Genomic DNA, 20,528 nt, shown 5'->3' on the forward strand with positions numbered 1-20,528 from the left:
TTATTGGTGGGGAAGAAGAGGATTACAATGTATTTCATCCGGCAAAAGATCTTGTGTAGCATGCATGTAAAGAATATGGACCAGCTAGATGCTCGTCTATATCAATTTAAGTAAAGTCTGTGCAATCTCACACTATACACCGTGAGGCAACCATATTGTAGATTATAGCTTCTAAGATTAGGAAACTTTAGTCCTCCATTGTATTTAGATTAGAAGAGATTTTGAAGTTTGATGTTAGGGATCGGTAAATAGTGTACATTTGTTTTTCATCATATGGCTTTACTTACATTTAAAGATCCTTCATTAAAGGTGTTGTGTCACAAAACATATTCTATGTTTTTAAAACCAGGATCTGACTGCTTTTGTAATTACATGTAATTAAACATTTGGTATAGCCAGTGAGTTATTCAATAAAATGTATCTGTATAGCGCCACCTGCTGTTAGTTTTTTTTCCTTATTTATTTATGAATTTTTTTTAAATGCACTTGTGTCCCCTGAATTGTGTGCCAACAGGATTTTACTGCAGACACATATAAAAAAATCTACAATAGAAAATAAGTGAAATTTTTGGGAAGGTTTTTCCAATTTTAATGTGACGGTTAACTTAAGTCATTTTGGGAAAGCAATCATTTTTATTAAATACACTCTACCAGAATGCAATAGGGTAAGTGTGCGACCACGGCCACCGCTGCTGGTTTGCAGAGTGGTCGTAACCCCTGGATATGAGCAGTGTATAACTTGATGGAAAATTGAATCAAGCCAGCAAAGTAGACAATATGGACAATCAAAATACATTAGTAAGCGCCTTGTATTAACTTTCTCTACATGATAAATGCCATTTGCTTAAGTGACACAACACATTAAAATTAATGAAACCCTCCCAAAAATGTCACTTTTTTGACTGTACATTTTGCATTTCTGTCTGTAGTAAATATACCTGGCAGACAACTCAGGTGAACCCTTTATGATCCAGCAGTCATAACTTTTTAATATTTTCTCCAATTTAGCTACAGTATATGAGAACTTGAATTTTGCGAAGCTAGTTATAGTTGTTTTTTTTAAGGAACTATTTTATTATACATAAAGAAAAATTTCATTTTAGAAAATAATTAAATATTGTTGAAGGTACGGAACTGCACCACATTTACCACAACTAAGTAGTACAGCAGCAACTGCATCACCTGAAACTTGGCCAGGTGAGAGTTTAGCATGCCCACAACCAGATTGCTGAGCACGTAGAGCTGTTTTCGGCCACACATTCGATTATCGATGACTGACAACAGATCCGTGCCTTGACACAATCCTGTCTCTGATCTCCACAGGCAGTACTTTTTACCTCATGGCTTAGATTTTTCTCTGATATGCATTGTCAGCTGGGAGACCTTTTATAGACAGAGGTGTGTCTTTCCAAATCAAATGAATTTACCACAGGTGGCAGAGAAATACCAAGGTGTAGAAGCATCTCAAAAATGATCAAGAGAAATGGGAAGCCTCCAGAGCTAAATTTCAAGTGTTATAGCAAAGAGTCTGAATACATGTACTTACATGAATGTGAAATTTAATCTTTTCCTTTCCAAATTTCAAAAATATCAAAATTTTCTAGAATTTCTAAAATGCAGTTTTAGGTTTTTATTATGGGGTACTAAGTGCACATTTATCGTGGACAGATTTTTTTAGCACAAGTCCAGAACTTAGCAAAAAAAAAAATTAAGGATCTGAAGACTTTCTGAATGCATTGTATGGGCCTGGCTAGTCTTGTTTGAAAGCTGACAATCTAAGCAGCATTAGCTCCCCAACATCGGGAGATATTTATTTTAGTGGGAGTGGTCTTGTTTTAATGCTTAGATTGTCAGCTTTCAGAAAAGACCAGGCTTACATTTTTAGTTCCTACAGAGCCCAAGATATGAAGGGTTAAAGAAGCCCTCACCCTGCTACCCAAGCTCTGCTTGGGCTGAACTGTTAGGTCCTTTTCTCAAAACCCAAGTTGAGCTCTGGCAAAACTGTTAGGCGGTTAAGAAGGTTACTGGGAATAACTTTTCCCCTCTAAGTAAGTTCATCAATATATATTTAAATTGTATACATAACCATTGTTTTTAGACATTAACAACTTCTAACGAAGGCACGCCAAAACGCCTGTCAGGGTAACGTCATCCTGGGTTGCACGCACCTCTGGTGACTCCTTTTGATGCAACATGTTGTAGATACTATGGTTTATACATATGAGATGTGATTGTTTCTTGATATTCTGGTTCCTGTATCCTTCATTTATTTATCATGATTGCTCATGTAACCATGGATCAGTATATTTGCTGCATCATGTTTTAACCTGTATTTATACACTTGTACACATACCATATACTCCTGTATCATGTGTGCTACCAGGATGGTGTTTTCTGCTGTCCCCTTTTCCTTTTAACATCAACATCCTGTTACATGTGAAGATTAATTTAATAAAATATTATATTTTATACGGGTACTTTGTGAGCTCCATTTTTTGTTTAAGTCTGGTCCATGTCGGTGAGCTTGTACCAGGTTACAGATGCAGTTGGCCCCTCACTTAGACACAATATTTATTGGGACACTGTCTGAGGTCTTGGCATAGGGCTATATATGGTCTTTCTTTGTATTTAACTTCTCTGTAGGGACAAGTGACACCCATTCTAAAGGAGACATTGTGAACAGGACTATGGTTGTCACTTTCTTCCTATCGGATTGTTACTCATGAAGGACCCGTACTGCAGTTTGTTACCTGTCTAAGGGTCAGTTCGAATGAAATGTGATTACTGCCATGTGAGGTGACTGATCATTTTTTTTTTTTCTTCATACCGTAGCACTAAGGCCTCATGCACACCACCGTTGTTGTGTTCCGTTCTGCAAAATGGGGTTCCGTTGTTCCGTGATCTGTTTCCGTTTTTGTTTCCGTGTGTCTTCCTTTATTTTCGGAGGACCACCAGACATAAAGGAATGTAAAAATAAATCTAAGACAGGTTTGCCATGCAAATGATAGGAAAAAAACGGACACGGATGACAATCTTGTGTGCCTCCGCATTTTTTAGCGGTCCCATTGACTTGAATGGGTCCACGAACCATTTTCCGCGAAAATATTAGGACAGGTTATATTTTTTGGACGGACTGGAACCACGGATCACGGACGCGGATGGCAAACGGTGCATTAGCCGAGTTTTCAACGGACCCATTAAAAATCAATGGGTCCGCAGCAAATCACGAAAAAGGGCGCAACAGACACGGAATAAAACAACGGTCGTGTGCATGAGGCCTAATTCTTCCATTTTCCATTTTTTATTACAATCCTTCTACGATTTTGTTTTTGCATTTTGTACCATATTGTAGAATGTACTGGAATTATATCATTGATGGATAGAAATATTACTGTAATAATGCATCCATTTCTAGCACTAAAAACATTCTCCTCTTTCTTTCCTTCACCAATGTGTAGCTTTGCCTAATGACTAAAGTTTTTATTACTCTGCCAAGATCTACATGTATACAAAATATATGAGTAAAAACAGTCCCTTCCCCACACTACTGTAAATATGACACTGTGGTATCCATTGCATTGATCCATGTGACATCCATAACTAATCGTGTTGACAACTGCAAATGAATCAAGTCAATGATGGTTGTGACTAAAGCACAAGATCCACCATGCTGGTATGGCAGCTGTGCTTTCATGTATACAATTACACAGAAAATTGTAGCTCATTTCTCTATGAATTCTATATGGTGCTGCATAGCAGGTGCTAGATAGTGGCATCGTACTGTGCTGGATACGTACATACTGTATATGTACTAGAGAATTTAAAGGGAATGTATCAAGTGTTTAAATCTTGTTTTTATGTTAAACATATTTTTGGTGAGAGTTTTCTATATTACTAACTATATATTTTTTTTTAATGTATATACCGTATTTTTCACCCTATAAGATGCACCTGCCCCTCAGACGCACCTAGGTTTTTGAGGAGGAAAATAAGAAAAAATATATTTTAAACCAAAAGGTGTGCTTTTGGTGGGTTTTGAACTAATGATGGTCTGTGGATGACACTATTATGGGGGATATGTGGATGACACTGTTATGGAGGGGATCTGTGGATGACACTGTTATGGGGCGTCTGTAGATGACACTGTTATGGGGGATCTGTGGATGGCACTATTATGGGGGATCTGTGGATGACACTGGTATGGAGGGGGATCTGTGGATGGCACTGTTATAGGGGGGGATCTGTGGATGACACTGTTATGGAGGGGGGATCTGTGGATGGCACTGTTATAGGGGGGATCTGTGGATGACACTGTTATGGAGGGGGGATCTGTGGATGCCACTGTTATGGGGGGCATCTGTGGATGACCATGCTATGGCGGATCTGTGGATGGCACTGTTATGGGGAGGGGGATCTGTGGATAAAGCTGTTATGGGGAGGGGTATCTTTGGATGACACTGTTATAAGGAGGGGGATCTGTGGATGACACTGTTATAGGGGATCTGTGGATGACACTGTTATAGGGGATCTGTTGATGAACATTCTATGGGGGGATCTGTGGATGACACTATATAGCATCTTATGCTATATGTGTCATCCACAGATTCCCCCCATTACAGTGTCCCCCAATACACCGCGCTGCACCGCTCACAGCAATATACATATCTAAACAGTAATCCTTAACCTCGAGTAACTTTAACTTTAAAGAAGCGTTATCTGTTTGTTTACTACTTACAATCAGGCTCCGGTAACAGGCAGAGCGGGCGGCGGCGTAACGTCACTCACTCACGTCATGCGCCTGCTCCGCCTGCTTCATTCATAAAGTGGGAGGAGCAGGGGTGTGACGTGAGTGAGTGACGTTACACCACCGCCCGCTCTGCCTGTTACCAGAGCTTGTTACTGGAGGTTAAGGATTAGTGTTTAGATATGTATACTGCTGTGAGCGGCGGGGCCCGGTATAAGAGTACGTGCCCCGCCGAAAGTTGCCGACCTCAAGCCCCTCCTCCCTCCCCGCTGATACATCGCTGCGCTGTACGATGTATCAGCGTTAGCGATGTAAAAATTCTCCCCATAAGATGCACTGCCATCCCCCCCCCCCACACACTTTTGGGGGGGAAAAGTGCGTCTTATGGGGCGAAAAATATGGTTATCCTGCAGCTTTTCACGTTCATCGCTAGGTCTAATAGGTCATGATTTCCTGTTTTGTACAGGTAACTTTTAGCAGTCATCTCAGTATAATCAGGCAGATTTACAATGACAGATATCACCTCTATATTTAATTTTAAAACAAAATTAATATTTTAAATTTTCCATGTCACTAGCTATGTTTGAAAAAAAAAAAAAACGTGCAGTTTTTCGCACTGGCCATAGCAAGCAGGATTACTATTACAGATATCACCTCTATATACATAAAACAGAATCCACCATTCACAATAGGGGATATCACAGCTTATCTACTCCCTCCTGACCTCTGCACAGGTCACAGAGCATACCTACAAAACCCTCTTGTAGTAGTCAATTGGGTTACCTCCCATTAAAACAATGGGGTACACTCCCTTTTAAATAATAGGTAATTTTTGATGACACATTTTCCTTTAAGGCTACTTTCACAGTCGCGTTTTGGCTTTCCCTCTGTGAGATCCGTTCAGGGCTCTCACAAGCGGTCCAAAACGGCTCAATTTTGCCCTAATGTATTCCGAATAGAAGTTTGCCTCCGATCCGTCACCATTCCGCTCTGGAGGCGGACACCAAAACGCTGCCTGCAGCGTTTTGCTGTCCGCTTGACGAAACTGAGCCAAACGGATCTGTCCTGGCACACAATGTAAGTCAATGGGGATGGATCAGTTTTCTCTGACACAATCTGGCACAATAGAAAACTGATCCGTCTCCTATTGACTTTCAATGGAGTTCATGATGGATCCGTCTTGGCTATGTTACAGATAATACAAACTGATCCGTTCAAGAAGGATGCATGCGGTTGTATTATTGTAACGGATCCATTTTTGCAGATCCATGACGGATCGGCCCAAAACGAGTGTGAAAGTAGCCTAAGCAGCAACCAATTACATTTATTTAGGTTTGGTGTGAAAAGTGAACTACACATAACAGAATAGATCTTTGCCATGTTATTACAGTTTAGATATAACCATTATTCATATACAGTATATAAATACAGCCCCGTGCCAATGTCAGACTGATCCTCCAGGAGATCCTCCAGTGAGTGCACCCTAGCAGAAACAGGGTCTTATCTCGCCAGCTATAGCTTTTCTACAGAGCCTGCAGGCTTTATTTAAAGGGGTTGTTTGAATTATGTAAAAAGAAAAAGAAAGCACTGTAAATCTGATGGTCAGCAATATATACATAAGAGAAGCAAGTTTTAGGCCCTTTGTTGACATGCAGTTGCAGAGCAGCGGGGGCGTGTAACAACAATCTCTGAGGTTTTCCTCATGAATATTTGTGGGTGTCAACAAAGACTGCCTTTCCCCTCCTCCTGCTCTGTAAAGGGAGTGAATAAAATTGCTTCCCTTCCTGCAGTCTGACTGCTGGGATACTCATGTTGTATGTGTGGGACTACAAGTCCCAGATGTACAGTACAGCGACATTGTTGATACACACAGGATCTTCCCCCTACCTGTTCATGTGCAATGCTCTGTAGAGACTTTCTCACAACCAGCAAAAGAGTACAGATGAGAGAACTCCTCCAGTCTTTGTCATCTCTGTGTTTGCCTGATGAGGAGGGAGGGAAGATCCTGTGCACAGCATTTATTTCCTCAGTGCTCAGAGAAGAGGACATTCTGCAGCTGCTCTGTACCTGAGGCAAAGTCTCCAGCCCTGAGTCTGTGTGGCTGAGGGTAGAAGGGGTTAAACTGTGCTGGAAAATCCAGTGGGACGGAGACACAGGTCAGACAGCTCAGCCAGAAGACCGGGCCGTGCAGGGGGTGTGGCCAAGTGGATCGGGCAGTGCAGGGGGCATGGCCAGTACAGCCTTCACAGTGACGCTCCATGCTCAGAGGCAGACCTGCTCCTCCTGCTCCCTCAGGGTCTTGCATAGAATGTCTTCAGAGTAGGGAAAGAAGCTGACATCACAGGTCATGTAACCCTCAGCTAACTAGAACAGGGCCACTGGAGATGATGTAAGTGAATTAAAAACCTGTTAAACATGGCTGGCATCAGGTTCATGTGGGTCCTTGGGAGATAAAGTCTCAGTGGGACCCCTTGTGACATTTTGCACAATGCACATGGCAATTAAACTGCATGTATTATAGATGTTGCCAAATACAATAGACAGAGCATGTCGCCAGTACAAAACATACCCCCATTATAATGTGAGCCAACACAAAAAAATACCCCTTTAATGCACCAGTACAAAAACTACCCTCATATAATGCGTGCAAGTACATATCAGATCTTCAAACCCCCATAATAGATCCTCAGATCAGACCCCCATATTAAACCTCACATGAGACCCCCCTCAGACCCTTATGTTAGACCACCCAATATCAGACCTCAGATCAGAACCCCTTTAGACCTCCATGTCAGACCTCCATATCAGAACTCAGATCAGAACCCAGTTTCAGACCTCAGATAAGACTAAAATAAACTTATCTTTCCTTCTCCACCTCCACGCTCCCGGTCTGGCGTTCTCCCCTGTAATTGCGCTCCCTCGTCTTCTTTGGGCCTACACTGCACAATCACCTGACGGGCACTACCGGTACATCCTGACGCTGTCAGCAGTCAGTTCAGTGGAGCGCAGCCCAGAGGAGACCAGGGAGGAGGGGTGAGTACAGCGCTTCACTCCCCCGCCTCCTGCAAACGAGTGAGCGTTTCTATAATGGAAGCACTTACTAGTATTTGTTTTATAAGACGCACTGCCCACCAGTAAAATTTATTTTGGGGGCCCACCGTATGGATACATTTAATTACCTGCTCACACAGCAGCAAGATGTTACCAGATGACTGAATATTGGGGTCCCTGCAGCAACTTTGGGATGGTAGGTCCTGGGGAGAAGATTCACCTGCACCAGGGATTCACCTGCACCCCTGTGGGACAGTCTAAGACTGGTGGGGCCCCCCCCCCCAGGAGAAGTGGTATGCCAGATTTTCAGGGGGGCACACTGTGTGGCAATATTGTTTTCAAGGAGTACAGTGTGTGGCAGTATTGTTTTGAGGGGGAACGGTGTGTGGTGGTATTGTTTTCAGGGGACACAGTGTGGCAATATTGTTTACAGAGGGCACAGTGTGTGGTAGTATTATATTCAGGGGGCACAGTGTGTGACAGTATTGTTTTCAAGATAGCTATAGGACCAGACTAGGGCAAGGTTAATTAAACACTTTATTTACAGATGCCTAGGTAGGCAAATAAACCTATCTTGGCCCAAGTCAAATTAATATATCACTTTTATTCGATATGCGTTAAAACCTAAATAAGGACATAGAACGTTATGGTACCGACCATTGAAACAAAAAAGTAAATAGGATATTAAAACCACAGCCACCAAACCACTGTTGTTGACATTGGCTTAGTAACTTAGGAGAAAGGGAAAAAGAAAAAAGAAGAAAAAGGTGAAGACAGGAGGAGGGGGGGAACGTGCACAATCCCTACCCCTGAATACGTGAGGGGGACTTAATTGCCCTCCCACGTTAACACTTTATAACTGCAGTAAGATCTATTTGCCTTGCTTGCACATCTGCTACATATGTGTACTGGTGTGCGACCTGTACCATCAGCACACCCAGGCAGATATAGATGCTGTCTATCTCCTGCCTATTAATCCAAACGTGGATGACACTATTATTTCTCCTAAAGCTACCAACTACTATCTATGGTGAGCCTGTAATCCATCCGGACTACTCATGGAAGCTACACAGTAGAGAGGTGACCGCACATTAAAACCTAACTCTGCCCCCCGACATGTTTCGCCAGTTACACTGGCTTCCTCAGGGGTAATGGGCAGCTGAGGAAGCCAGTGTAACTGGCGAAACATGTCGGGGGGCAGAGTTAGGTTTTAATGTGCGGTCACCTCTCTACTGTGTAGCTTCCATGAGTAGTCCGGATGGATTACAGGCTCACCATAGATAGTAGTTGGTAGCTTTAGGAGAAATAATAGTGTCATCCACGTTTGGATTAATAGGCAGGAGATAGACAGCATCTATATCTGCCTGGGTGTGCTGATGGTACAGGTCGCACACCAGTACACATATGTAGCAGATGTGCAAGCAAGGCAAATAGATCTTACTGCAGTTATAAAGTGTTAACGTGGGAGGGCAATTAAGTCCCCCTCACGTATTCAGGGGTAGGGATTGTGCACGTTCCCCCCCTCCTCCTGTCTTCACCTTTTTCTTCTTTTTTCTTTTTCCCTTTCTCCTAAGTTACTAAGCCAATGTCAACAACAGTGGTTTGGTGGCTGTGGTTTTAATATCCTATTTACTTTTTTGTTTCAATGGTCGGTACCATAACGTTCTATGTCCTTATTTAGGTTTTAACGCATATCGAATAAAAGTGATATATTAATTTGACTTGGGCCAAGATAGGTTTATTTGCCTACCTAGGCATCTGTAAATAAAGTATTGTTTTCAGGGGGAACGGTCTGTGGTGGTATTGTTTACAGGGGGCACAGTGTAAGGCAGAATTGTTTTCAGGGAGCACAGTGTGTGGCAGTATTATTTTCAGAGGGCACAATGTGTGGTAGTATTATTTTAAGGAAGCACTATGTGTGGCAGTATTGTTTTTAAGGGGCACAGTGTGTGGTAGTATTGTTTTCAAGGGGCACAGTGTGTGGTAGTATTGTTTTCAGAGGGCACGGTGTGTGCTAGTATTATTTCCGGAGGCACAGTGTGTGGCAGCATTGTTTTTTGGGGGCACAGTGTGTGGCAGTATTGTTTTCAGAGGGCACAGTGTGTGGTAGTATTATTTTCAGGGGCATAGTGTGCGGCAGTATTGTTTTCAGGGGGCACAGTGTGTAGCAGTATTGTTTTTAGATGGCACAGTGTGGGGCAGTATTGTTTTTAGAGGACACAGTGTGTGGCAGCTACTCCTCCACAGGTCAGTACTAAAGTGGCTCATACAGTCTACAAAGAGATTATGAGTGCTGCTCTTCTTTCTTGTAAAAAAAAAAAAAAACATCTCCCAGCATACCCTCACGATTGTCAAACTGGGGCCTGTACAGACTTCTATTGCAGGGGTTAACCTAACTTGTCAATTTTTTATTTATTTTTTATCAGAGTAGGAATACATTTCCATAGAGCAAAACTCTGCAGGCATCCCATATACAAGAATTAAAACTTAAAAATACGACTCTCACCCCTGTGAGTAGGCCCTCAGAATCAGTTCCACTGGTGGGACCCATTTACCTCAACACCACAAATGTTTGAAGTGGTTTTTTTCTTCCCTGGATATGCCATAAATAGGTGGAGGTTCCAAATCTGGGACCACCACCCAACAGGAGAATTGGGATCCCTTGCTGCATCCTAAGGACAAGTCAGTGGCTCTCTACATTCGTGTATGCTAGTTACAGCTAGTGGCTTCTTCATTTGGCGGATTGGGGGTCTGGGAACATCTGTTTTACCAATAAGAGGATATGCCCAAAAATCCAGCTTTTGCCAAAACAGAATTTTACTTAAACGTGGTAATGAACTCAACCACAAATGCTGGGAACATATAATAAATTTACATACACCCAGCCCGAAGGCTGAGATCATTGTGCTGCACAGCGTGGCGCCCTCTGATGGATGCAGGAGGAAAGCGTAGTAATTTACCTACTAGCGGGCACAACTAAACTGTCACACCTTACCTGTTATTACCCTAAAAAAAACAAGAATAACTGTATGGGTGTGTGGTCCGGGCTAGCCTGTGGTATAGCACAAAAGCTTACAAAGCTCTACAGCAGGGGTGCACAACGTTTCCTGGTTGGGGGCCACATTGCCAGACTGAACCAATGACGAGGGCCAAAATTCAAATTTAAAGGTGTATTAACAACAGAAATATTGTACTTATGGTATATTGAGCACATATTATATACCAATAATGTCTAGTTACACTTCCAGGACTCCCATCTAATGGGAGAAATGTATGAAAAATACATGTGTGCAGCCACAAGACATAGGCATACATGTCTGTTACCAGATGGTTGGGGGCCGCACTGAATGGTATCAAGGGCCGCATGTGGCCCCCGGGCCGCAGGTTGTGCGCCCCTGCTCTACAGTATTCACCCTCCCATAATACTCAGCACATGCCTGAGTATTCCTCCTGAGCAAAATACCAGCCTGGTTTAAGTTTGTGAGCAGTTTATCAGCTCTCAAGTGTGAAATGTCTCTTTAAATTATGGAGTCCTTGCAATGAACAATAGCAACACTTGGGGCCTGACACAAACAGAGACCCTATCTAACTAACTACAGGCCTGGTCTCAGTCTCTAGGCGCCAACACTGTGATGAGGTGTGTGCACGATCTTACCGACCCGGGTCTGCTCTGCCTCCGCTGGTGACTCTGAACAGAATAAATGCCTCTCCAACAAGCATGCGGTACCGCAGTGTATGTCGCTTTGCTCCTCAGCTCTCATCAGCGTTCCTGGACGCAATCCTCGTTCCTCTGGTCAGGATCAGGGTCTTGGACATGATCATCTTCACTTAGCTGCAGCTCTGGTCACTGAGGGAAGCTCTCACACCTGGATGCCGTCAGATCCTCTGCTGACACAGTTCCTCAATCTCAGCTCCCTTTCTCCTCTCCAGGTTCTGTGTAACTCCACCTCTCATGAATGTGGAAATATATGCAGTCTGTAACTGTGTTTAGGAAACAGCTGCATTTTATGGCCAAACAGCAGAATGTCAGTCCAAATGATTTAATTTAATCTACACAAACAGTGTTCAGACAAGGAGAGCTTTATCCCCATCTCAAATGCCACCCCACAAGAAGTTGTCGTCCTCGGCAACCCTACCCATACAAACTCATCCCGGGCATAGCGCTGTGGGGGCGTATCACCATTGGGCCTGGTTGACCTCCGCAGAGAGATGGGCTCAGAAGCACTGGGGACGTCATGCACATGTAATGGGAGAAGAGCTGCTGACTGCTCAACACTTTCCCTGGTGGCAAACTTGCCACGGCTGAGGCCTCTGTGGGTACCAGGGCAGGGACAACCCACCATTCCTCCTCCTCTAAGGGGATTTCCTCTGAACTCTGAGCAGGAGGAGGCATCTCCTCTACGCACACAGGCTCATCAAAATTACACTGTCTCAACATGTCAAGGTGCAAGTTTTGTGAGGGCCCCCCAGTCCCTATTGACTCTACCTCATAGACTGGGATGGCAGGGTCTACCCTTCTCTTCACTGTGTATGGGACCGCCTCCCACCACCCATCCAACTTCCCAGACGTCCGTTTGGCTTTGACCATCACTCGATCACGCGGGACATACCCATCCCTCTGCACTGGTCTTGGGTTAGGGTATACCACTTGTCCCAGGTCCTCCCCCACATCCTTGTGGATCGCTCTCAGCCGGCGGCGGTGCTTTTGCACCCATGCGGTGGTACTTCTCGATGGTGGCTCCATTGGATCAGGCATGTGGAGGTCTTCAATCTCCCGTCTGGCTCTCCCAAACCTGAGCATATGTGGGGAGTATCTGGTGGTACTGTGTACCCTGTTGTTATAGGCTCACATTATAGGCTGTCATCCAGAGTCCACAGCATCTGGAGGAAGGTGATACAGGGTGGTGCGTGAACATTCGATCCCATATACAGTAGTTGGTACAGCTCATTCATTAGAGTACCCTGAAAACATGCCCCCTGGTCCGAATGTATCCTCCATGGACACCCGAACACCTATATAAAGTATTTGCAGACCGCTTCAGCGATCTACTCTGCCGTCTGGCCTCTGGTGGGTACAGCCACCGCATACTTTGTGAAATGATCTGTCATGACTAGACAGTATGACTGTCCCAAGGTAGAGTACCTAATCTGTACATAATCGTTCATAAGAAGCTCTAGGGGTGCTGAGGTCTGGATGTCCTGGACAGGACCCCGCTGTTCAGTACTCTTGCTCTGCCTGCAGGGTCGACACTTAAGACATGCCTTGGCCACCATGTCTGCCAGATCTGGACAGCATACCAGCCGTTGGAGACACTTGTTGCTCCTGAAATGGGCGCCCCTCTCATTGGCTTCCGAGGCGGCCTCTGGTCCCAATGACATGGGGATGGCAATATGTTGCCGGTAGTGCAGCTCTGACTGTATGTAAATGGTCCGACACAGGAGACCCTGGGTAACAGTCAGCTTATCCTACTGCCTCAACAACTTTTGGCCCTCTGGAGTCAGACGGGCCTGCTCTTCTGGCCAAGGCTAGATCTTGGTCTGGACCCATTCTTTCACTTTCCACATGTCGGGGCAGCCATTCTGACTCTCTCCCAATCAGCCAACGTCTTTCCCAGCACCATGGGCATCCGGACGCCACTCCACTTGAATGTGCAACGTCATAGAACATGGGTAATCTACCAAGGTCAGGAGTTTTGGTATCTTCTAGCTCCTCATCGGCACTCTGAGTCGACGACCCCACAGAGAGTCGGCAGAGTGCATCGGCGTTGCTGTTCTCCCTACCTGACCGGAACTTGATGCTTAGAAAGGCGAGCCAACCACATTTGCTCAAACGCACTGAGCTTGGCATTCTCCCGATGTGCTTATGGGTTGTTGTCTATCATCACGGTCACCGCTGCACCTGTTAGGTACTCCGCAAACCTTTCGGTCATGGCCCACACCAGTGCCAGTAGTTCCAATTTAAAGGAGCTATAGTTGTCAGGGTTGCTCTCTGACTCCCTTAGAGACTGGCTGCCATAGGCAATGACTCTCTCACGTCCATCCTGGACTTGGGATAACACGGCCCCTAGACCATGTTGGCTTCCGTCAGTGTACAGCAGGAATGGGGTGTCGAACTGCGCATAAGCTAGAATCGGGGCACTGGTCAGCGCCTCCTTCACTGCTACAAAGGCCTCTTGCTGCCGGGGTCCCCACTCTATAGGACGTTTCTTTGGGCCCCCGTGGTGCCCCTTGATAACTCGTTTAATGGCCCCACCAAATGAGCAAATTTGGGTATAAACCTCCCGTAGAAGACGGCCAGTCCCATGAATGCCAGCACCAGTGTATATGGCTGGGGCCACTTCTGGACAGCCTCCACCTTGCTGGGGGCCGGTTTTACCCTCTCTTGAGACCATGGTCTCGCAGCCGTCCTAGGACCTGTTGCAGCTTCTGGAGGTGATCCTCAAAGGAGGCCCCAAACACTACTATGTCGTCCAGGTATATCAATATCGACTCAAAGTTGAGATCCCCCAGACAGTGCTTCATCAACCACTGGAATGTTCCCGGGGCATTAGACAGACCAAACGGCATCCAGTTGAACTCGTAGAGTCACATCGGTAAGATGAAGGCCGTCTTCGCTTTGTCCTTCTTGGCTACTGGTACCTGCCAATACCCACTGGCCAGGTCAAGAGTCGAGAAGAACTTCGCATGACTTAGGCAGACAGCACCAAGACTACTGGAGCAGCGCAAGGACTTTGACTCTCCTGGATCACCCGGTTTTCCAACATGCTGGCCACCATGTCTCTTTCCAAATGGAATCTTCCAGCAACTTCTGTTGTCCTGGAGTCAGGGTCTTGCAGTCCACCCCCATCCGGGCCATGATCACTCGACTGTTCCACTCCGCTGTCGGGGTCTCCCTTTGATGGACCTCTACAGCATAGTTCCAGGATGATCTCCTATCTGGCTGTAGCGTGAAGCTCCTTCGTCGAGGGATAGCCCCTTTGGACACATAAACTTTGGCCAGCAAGGTATTCCCAGGAGCGGTTAACTCGCAGCCTTCAACATTGAGGCAGCGTGGTAATGAACACAACCACAAATGCTGGGAACATATAATAAATTTACATACACCCAGCCCAAAGGCTGAGACCCTTGTGTGCACAGCGCGGCGCCCTCCGATGGATACAGGAGGAAAGCAGGGTAATTTACCTACTGGCGGGCACAACCAAACTGCCACACCTTACCTGTTATTACCCTAAAAAAACAAGAATAACTGTATGGGTGTGTGGTAGAAGGCTAGCCTGCGATGCAGCACAACAGCTTACAATCTTGTAGCATGTGCCTGAGTATTCCTTCTGAGCAAAACATCAGTCTGGCTTGAGTTTGTGGGAAGTTTATTAGCTCTCAAGTGTGAAATGTCCCTTTGAATTATGGAGTCCTTACAATGAACAATAGCAACACTGTGGCCTGACACAAACAGAGAGCCTATCTAACTTACTACAGGCCTGGTCTCTGTCTCTAGGCGCCAACACTGTAATGAGGTGCGTGCACAATCTTACCGACCCGAGTCTGCTCTGCCTCTGCTGGTGACTCTGAACAGAACAAATGCCTCTCCAACAAGCATGCGGTCCCGCAGTGTATGTAGCTTTGCTCTTCAGCTCTCATCAGCGTTCCTGGAAGCAATCCTTATTCCTCTGGTCAGGATCAGCTTCACTTAGCTGCAGCTCTGGTCACTGAGGCATGGTCTCACACCTGGATGCCGTCGGATCATCTGCTGACACAGTTCCTCAGTCTCAGCTCCCTCTAAGATAGCTGCTCCCTTTCTATTCCTCTCCAGGCTCTGTATAACTCCACCTATCATGAATATGGAAATATATGCAGTCTGTAGCTGTGTTTAGGAAACAGCGGCATCTTGTGGCCAAACAGCAGAATGTCAGTCCAGATCATTTAATTTAATCTACACAAACAGTGTTCAGCTGTTTCCTCATCTCACACATATCTCATAGGGTGCAACTGTAACATCTAACTTGATGACCACTAGTCTATAGGTGTCGTGGTCAGCTAGTCTACCGCTGAAGGTCTATCTAGTCAGTATGCAGACTCCATCAGAGTGATGATGTGAACTTTTTATAGCACAAATTTAACACAAAGGAAATGCTGTATGGCACGTACGGGCAGGGTGCGGCAGCTGCAGTCAGGACACTCAAGCACAGTTCTGAACCAACCGTACAGTCCATCCAATAAATGCCTTATAAGAGACTTATGGATACTTGGCATAGTAAAACTTGGCTGCTGCTGTGCGCAGAGAGAATTGTATTTTTGCCAAGAACGGTAGTGTCAGACCAATTAGCAAACATTTTCGAGAGAAGCAAGAGAAAAACTATTACTGGAAAAAGAACACCAGGGGATTCACTGCAAACTATCGAGTTGAAATGAGGTTGAAGTCATTTTATGTTATAATATCAGAAGAAGTAGAAATTAATTGCTGTGAGATATCAATCCACGGAAACCCACACACTCTATAAGATCTGCAGATGACTCACATGTTGTAGTCTTTCCAATGTCCTTCTATGAAGAAAAATACTGGCTCTGTACATTCATAGCTACATTTCTTAACTTTCAAGATATCTCACATAAAGTCTGTGCTAGATTGAAACTTTAGACCCAGTCAAAATGCGCAATTCAAAAAACACAGTTGCAACTACACAATGGCCCAATACAGTCATGCAGCAATTAAAGGGGGTTGTGTCACTTCAGCAAGTGGCATTTATCATGTAAAGAAAGTTAATACAAGGCACTTACTAATGTATTGTCATTTTTCCATCACGTTATACACTTCTCGTTTGCATGGTTATGACCACCCTGCAAGCCAGCAGGTGGCCGTGCTTGCACACTATAGGAAGAACCATAAGAGTCGTGGCTAATGAGAAAATCAATTGCATGACTGCTGTGTGCCATTTTCCTCTCAATTGCATTGGAGTTAAGGCTCATGAACACGGCCATTGGTCGGTCACGCCTTTATTGCGGCCCGCAAACAGCGGGTGCGCAATATGTGGGCACCGGCCATTCACTTGAATGGGTCCACAATCCGGAAGGTCCAATGAGGAATGGAGGCATGAAACCTCACGGAAGCACTACTTTTTTTTTGTGGTGCGGACGGAACACGAACCCATTCAAGTTGAACGGGTCTGCATCCATCTGTGGAAACCGCACGGATGTTGCCTGTGCGTTGTGGACCGCAAATTGTGGTCGCCAAGGCATCGAACTGCCGACCAACGGCCATGTGCATGAGCCCTTATTCTGATCCTGCCATATGTAGTCTTCAGACCCTTTTGCTTTTTTTTATATTATGTTTTGTTGCGCCCTTGTGAGAAAATTAACCCCTTCCCACATTTTTACACAACTGTACGTCCAGATAGCATGTAATTTCACACAACTGGGTGTAACTGTTAACCGAGGCTGTGGCACTATAAACTCATCGAGAGCAGAGACACGGGAGAAGCCAGAAAGGGAACAATCAGAGTGGTCCCTTGCGAATGATCACTCTGGTTGATTGGTCGAGTGTCAGCTGTAACATACAGCCAGGGGCGGATTGGCCATAGACTCTACAGGGAAATTTTCGAGTGGGCCGATGCCCCAGGGGGCCACCCAAGTCCTCTCTGCCGCTGATCAGGTACATAATGAGCTCTCAGCTAATTAACGCTGTGAAAATAAGATACTCATGTACCCAACCAGTGACTGCCCTCTTGAATTCAACTGCTGTGGCCCGCACCTCACCTCCTAAGCCCCCTACTCCATACACAACTGGAGGAGGAGGACAGAAGATGGTAGCTATTGATGGCCACCACAGAGGGCCAGCTTTTGGGTTCAGTATATTGTGCTACACTGTGTTATTTGGTTCTGCTGGGACGGTATTTTGCACTATAGAATTGTTGAACCTGCCTACTTGTGTTGCCCCACCTTCTGTTAATTTGAACCTGCCTACAAAATTGAGCCACTTTTAATAATTAATTTTTCCAGGGCCACTTTAAGTTCCCAGTCTACCCCTGCATACAGCTGACACTATGCTGCAACAGCCTGAGATCAGGTGATGGCACTGATTCCGGACGTTTAACCCCTTAAATGCCACTGTCAGTAGCCACCCGCAGCATTCATGGGGTTAACAGAAGGAGGGGGCTCCCTCTCACCCCCATTGGGCTGCCATGCTGTGATGGTAGCGGCCTGATGGTTACCATGTCAACCAGACGCCTTACAAAGGCACCCAGGATTGTCATGTATCTAAGCCTGACAGACCCTTAGGGTCTGATCAGGCTTAGTGTCAGTGTAATACTGACAGTACAGTGCATTGCAATAGATGACTATTGCAGTGCACTGTAGAGTAATCAGATCTATTGAATCTTGAAAATACAAGCTCGAACCCAGCTACATGTTAGAAAATCCAGACGTCGCTCCTTCCCTTCTGAACGCTGCCCTGCCCCCAAACAGCATTTTATGACCACATATCAGGTGTTGCCATATTCAGGAAAAAATGCGTAACAAATTGTTGGGTGCATTCTGTCCTGTGGCTTGCAAAAATGAAAAATTTGCAACATTTTATGGAAAATAAAATGAAATTTTTTATTTTCACAGACAAGTGTTTCTAATATTGCGCTTTTTGGGTCAAAGCATTCACTTCACCCCTCGATCAATTCCTTGAGTGATGTAGTTTACAAAATGGGGTCACTTTTTGGGGTTTCCTTTATAGGGGTATGTCAGGGTCTCTTCAAACATGACATGGCACCCGAAAACCATTCTAGCAAAATCTGCCCTCCAAAAACAATATTGTACTCCTTCTGAGCCCTGTCGTGTGCCCATGAACAGATTTACGACCACATATGGGGTGTTTCTGTAAACTGCAGAATCAGGGTAATAAATATTGAGATTTATTTTCCTGTTAACCCTTGCAATGTTACAGGAAAATGGATTAAAATGAAAGTCACTTCAGAAATGAATTGGTCCGTAAAAATATGGTTTTGAAGATTTCAAAAATTGCTTCCAAAATTCTTAGCCTTCTAATATTTGAAAAAAATGTAATGAAATTTACAAAATGATGTCAACATAAATTAGCCATACGGGGAATGTAAATTAGTAACTATTTTGCGAGGAATCCCTATTTGCCTTAAAAATCCAAGAAATTCAAATTTAGAAAAATTGATAAATTTTTCACATTTTCTGTAATTTATATTTATACGTAAAACATATCAACTCAAATTCACCACTAACATTAAGTACAATGTGTCATGAAAAAAACAGTCTTAGAATTGCTTGGATCAGTAAAAGCGTTCCAGAATTATAACCAGATAAAGTGACATAAGTCAGATTTGAAAAAACTGGGCTTCAGCAGTTGGTCCAAACTGGCTTTTGCTGGAAGGGGTTAAAAAAAATAAAAAATAAAGTTTTCCCCCATCAATCTGCACTAAATCATCCTTAATGAGAAAGTCAAAACAGAATTTTAGAAATCTTCCCAAATTTATTTAAAAAAAAAAACTAAAATTTTGCATGGACATTCAGACCCTTTGCTATGACACTTGAAATTTAGCTCTGGGGGATTCCCATTTCTCTTAGGCCTCATGCACACAACCGTTTTTTTTTGCGGTCCGCAAAAACGGGTTCCATAGTTCCGTGATCCGTGTCCGTTTTTCCTTCCGTGGGTCTTCCTTGATTTTTGGAGGATCCACGGACATGAAGGAAAAAGTTGTTTTGGTGTCCGCCTGGCCCTGCGGAGCCAAACGGATCTGTCCTGACTTACAATGCAAGTCAATGGGGACGGATCCGTTTGACGTTGACACAATATGGTGCAATTGCAAACGGATCCGTCCCCTATTGACTTTCAATGTAAAGTCAGGAGTCCCTATTATACCATCGGATCAGAGTTTTCTCCAATCCGATGGTATATTTTAACTTGAAGCGTCCCCATCACCATGGGAACGCCTCTATGTTAGAATATACCATCGGATTTGAGTTACATCGTGAAAACTCATATCCGACAGTATATTCTAACACAGAGGCGTTCCCATGGTGATGGGGATGCTTCAAGTTAGAATATACTACGATCTGTGTACATGACTGCCCCCTGCTGCCTGGCAGCACCCGATCTCTTACAGGGGGCTGTGATTCGCACAATTAAGGTGCCGCACCTGAAGGGGTTAATTGTGCGTATCATAGCCCCCTGTAAGAGATCAGGGGCTGCCAGGCAGCAGGAGGCAGACCCCCCTCCCTCCCCAGTTTGAATATCATTGGTGGCCAGTGTGTGGCCCCCCCTGGCCCCCCTCCCTCCCTCTATTGTATTATCATTGGTGGCCAGTGTGCGGCCCCCCCTCCCTCCCTCTATTGTATTATCATTGGTGGCCAGTGTGCGCCCCCCCGGCCCCCCCTCCCTCCCTCTATTGTATTATCATTGGTGGACAGTGTGCAGCCCCCCCTGGCCCCCCCCTCCCTCCCTCTATTGTATTATCATTAATGGCCAGTGTGCAGCCTCCCCTCTCCCCCCCCCCCCCCCCGATCACTGGTGGCAGTGGAGAGTTCCGGTCAGAGTCCCAGTTTAATCACTGGGGCTCCGATCAGTAATCTCTGACCGGATCTTCGGATCCGTCTGTATGAAAGTAGCCTACGGATCATGGACACGGATGCCAATCTTGTGTGCATCCGTGTTTTTTCACGGACCCATTGACTTGAATGGGTCCGTGAACCGTTTGGTGTGCTATTACTTTGTGGAACATTT

At 45.0% G+C, this 20,528-nt stretch overlaps 1 protein-coding gene across 1 annotated transcript in view; it reads right to left on the reverse strand.

The window, feature by feature from the left end:
• The window catches only part of GRK7 (G protein-coupled receptor kinase 7), a 60,802-nt gene that overhangs the window by 27,644 nt on the left and 12,630 nt on the right, over positions 1–20,528 (reverse strand). The gene's annotated exons all lie outside the window — the stretch shown is intronic.

This window comes from Bufo gargarizans, chromosome 4 (genome assembly GCF_014858855.1).
Source record: "Bufo gargarizans isolate SCDJY-AF-19 chromosome 4, ASM1485885v1, whole genome shotgun sequence".
Classification (NCBI taxonomy): Eukaryota; Metazoa; Chordata; class Amphibia; order Anura; family Bufonidae; genus Bufo; species Bufo gargarizans.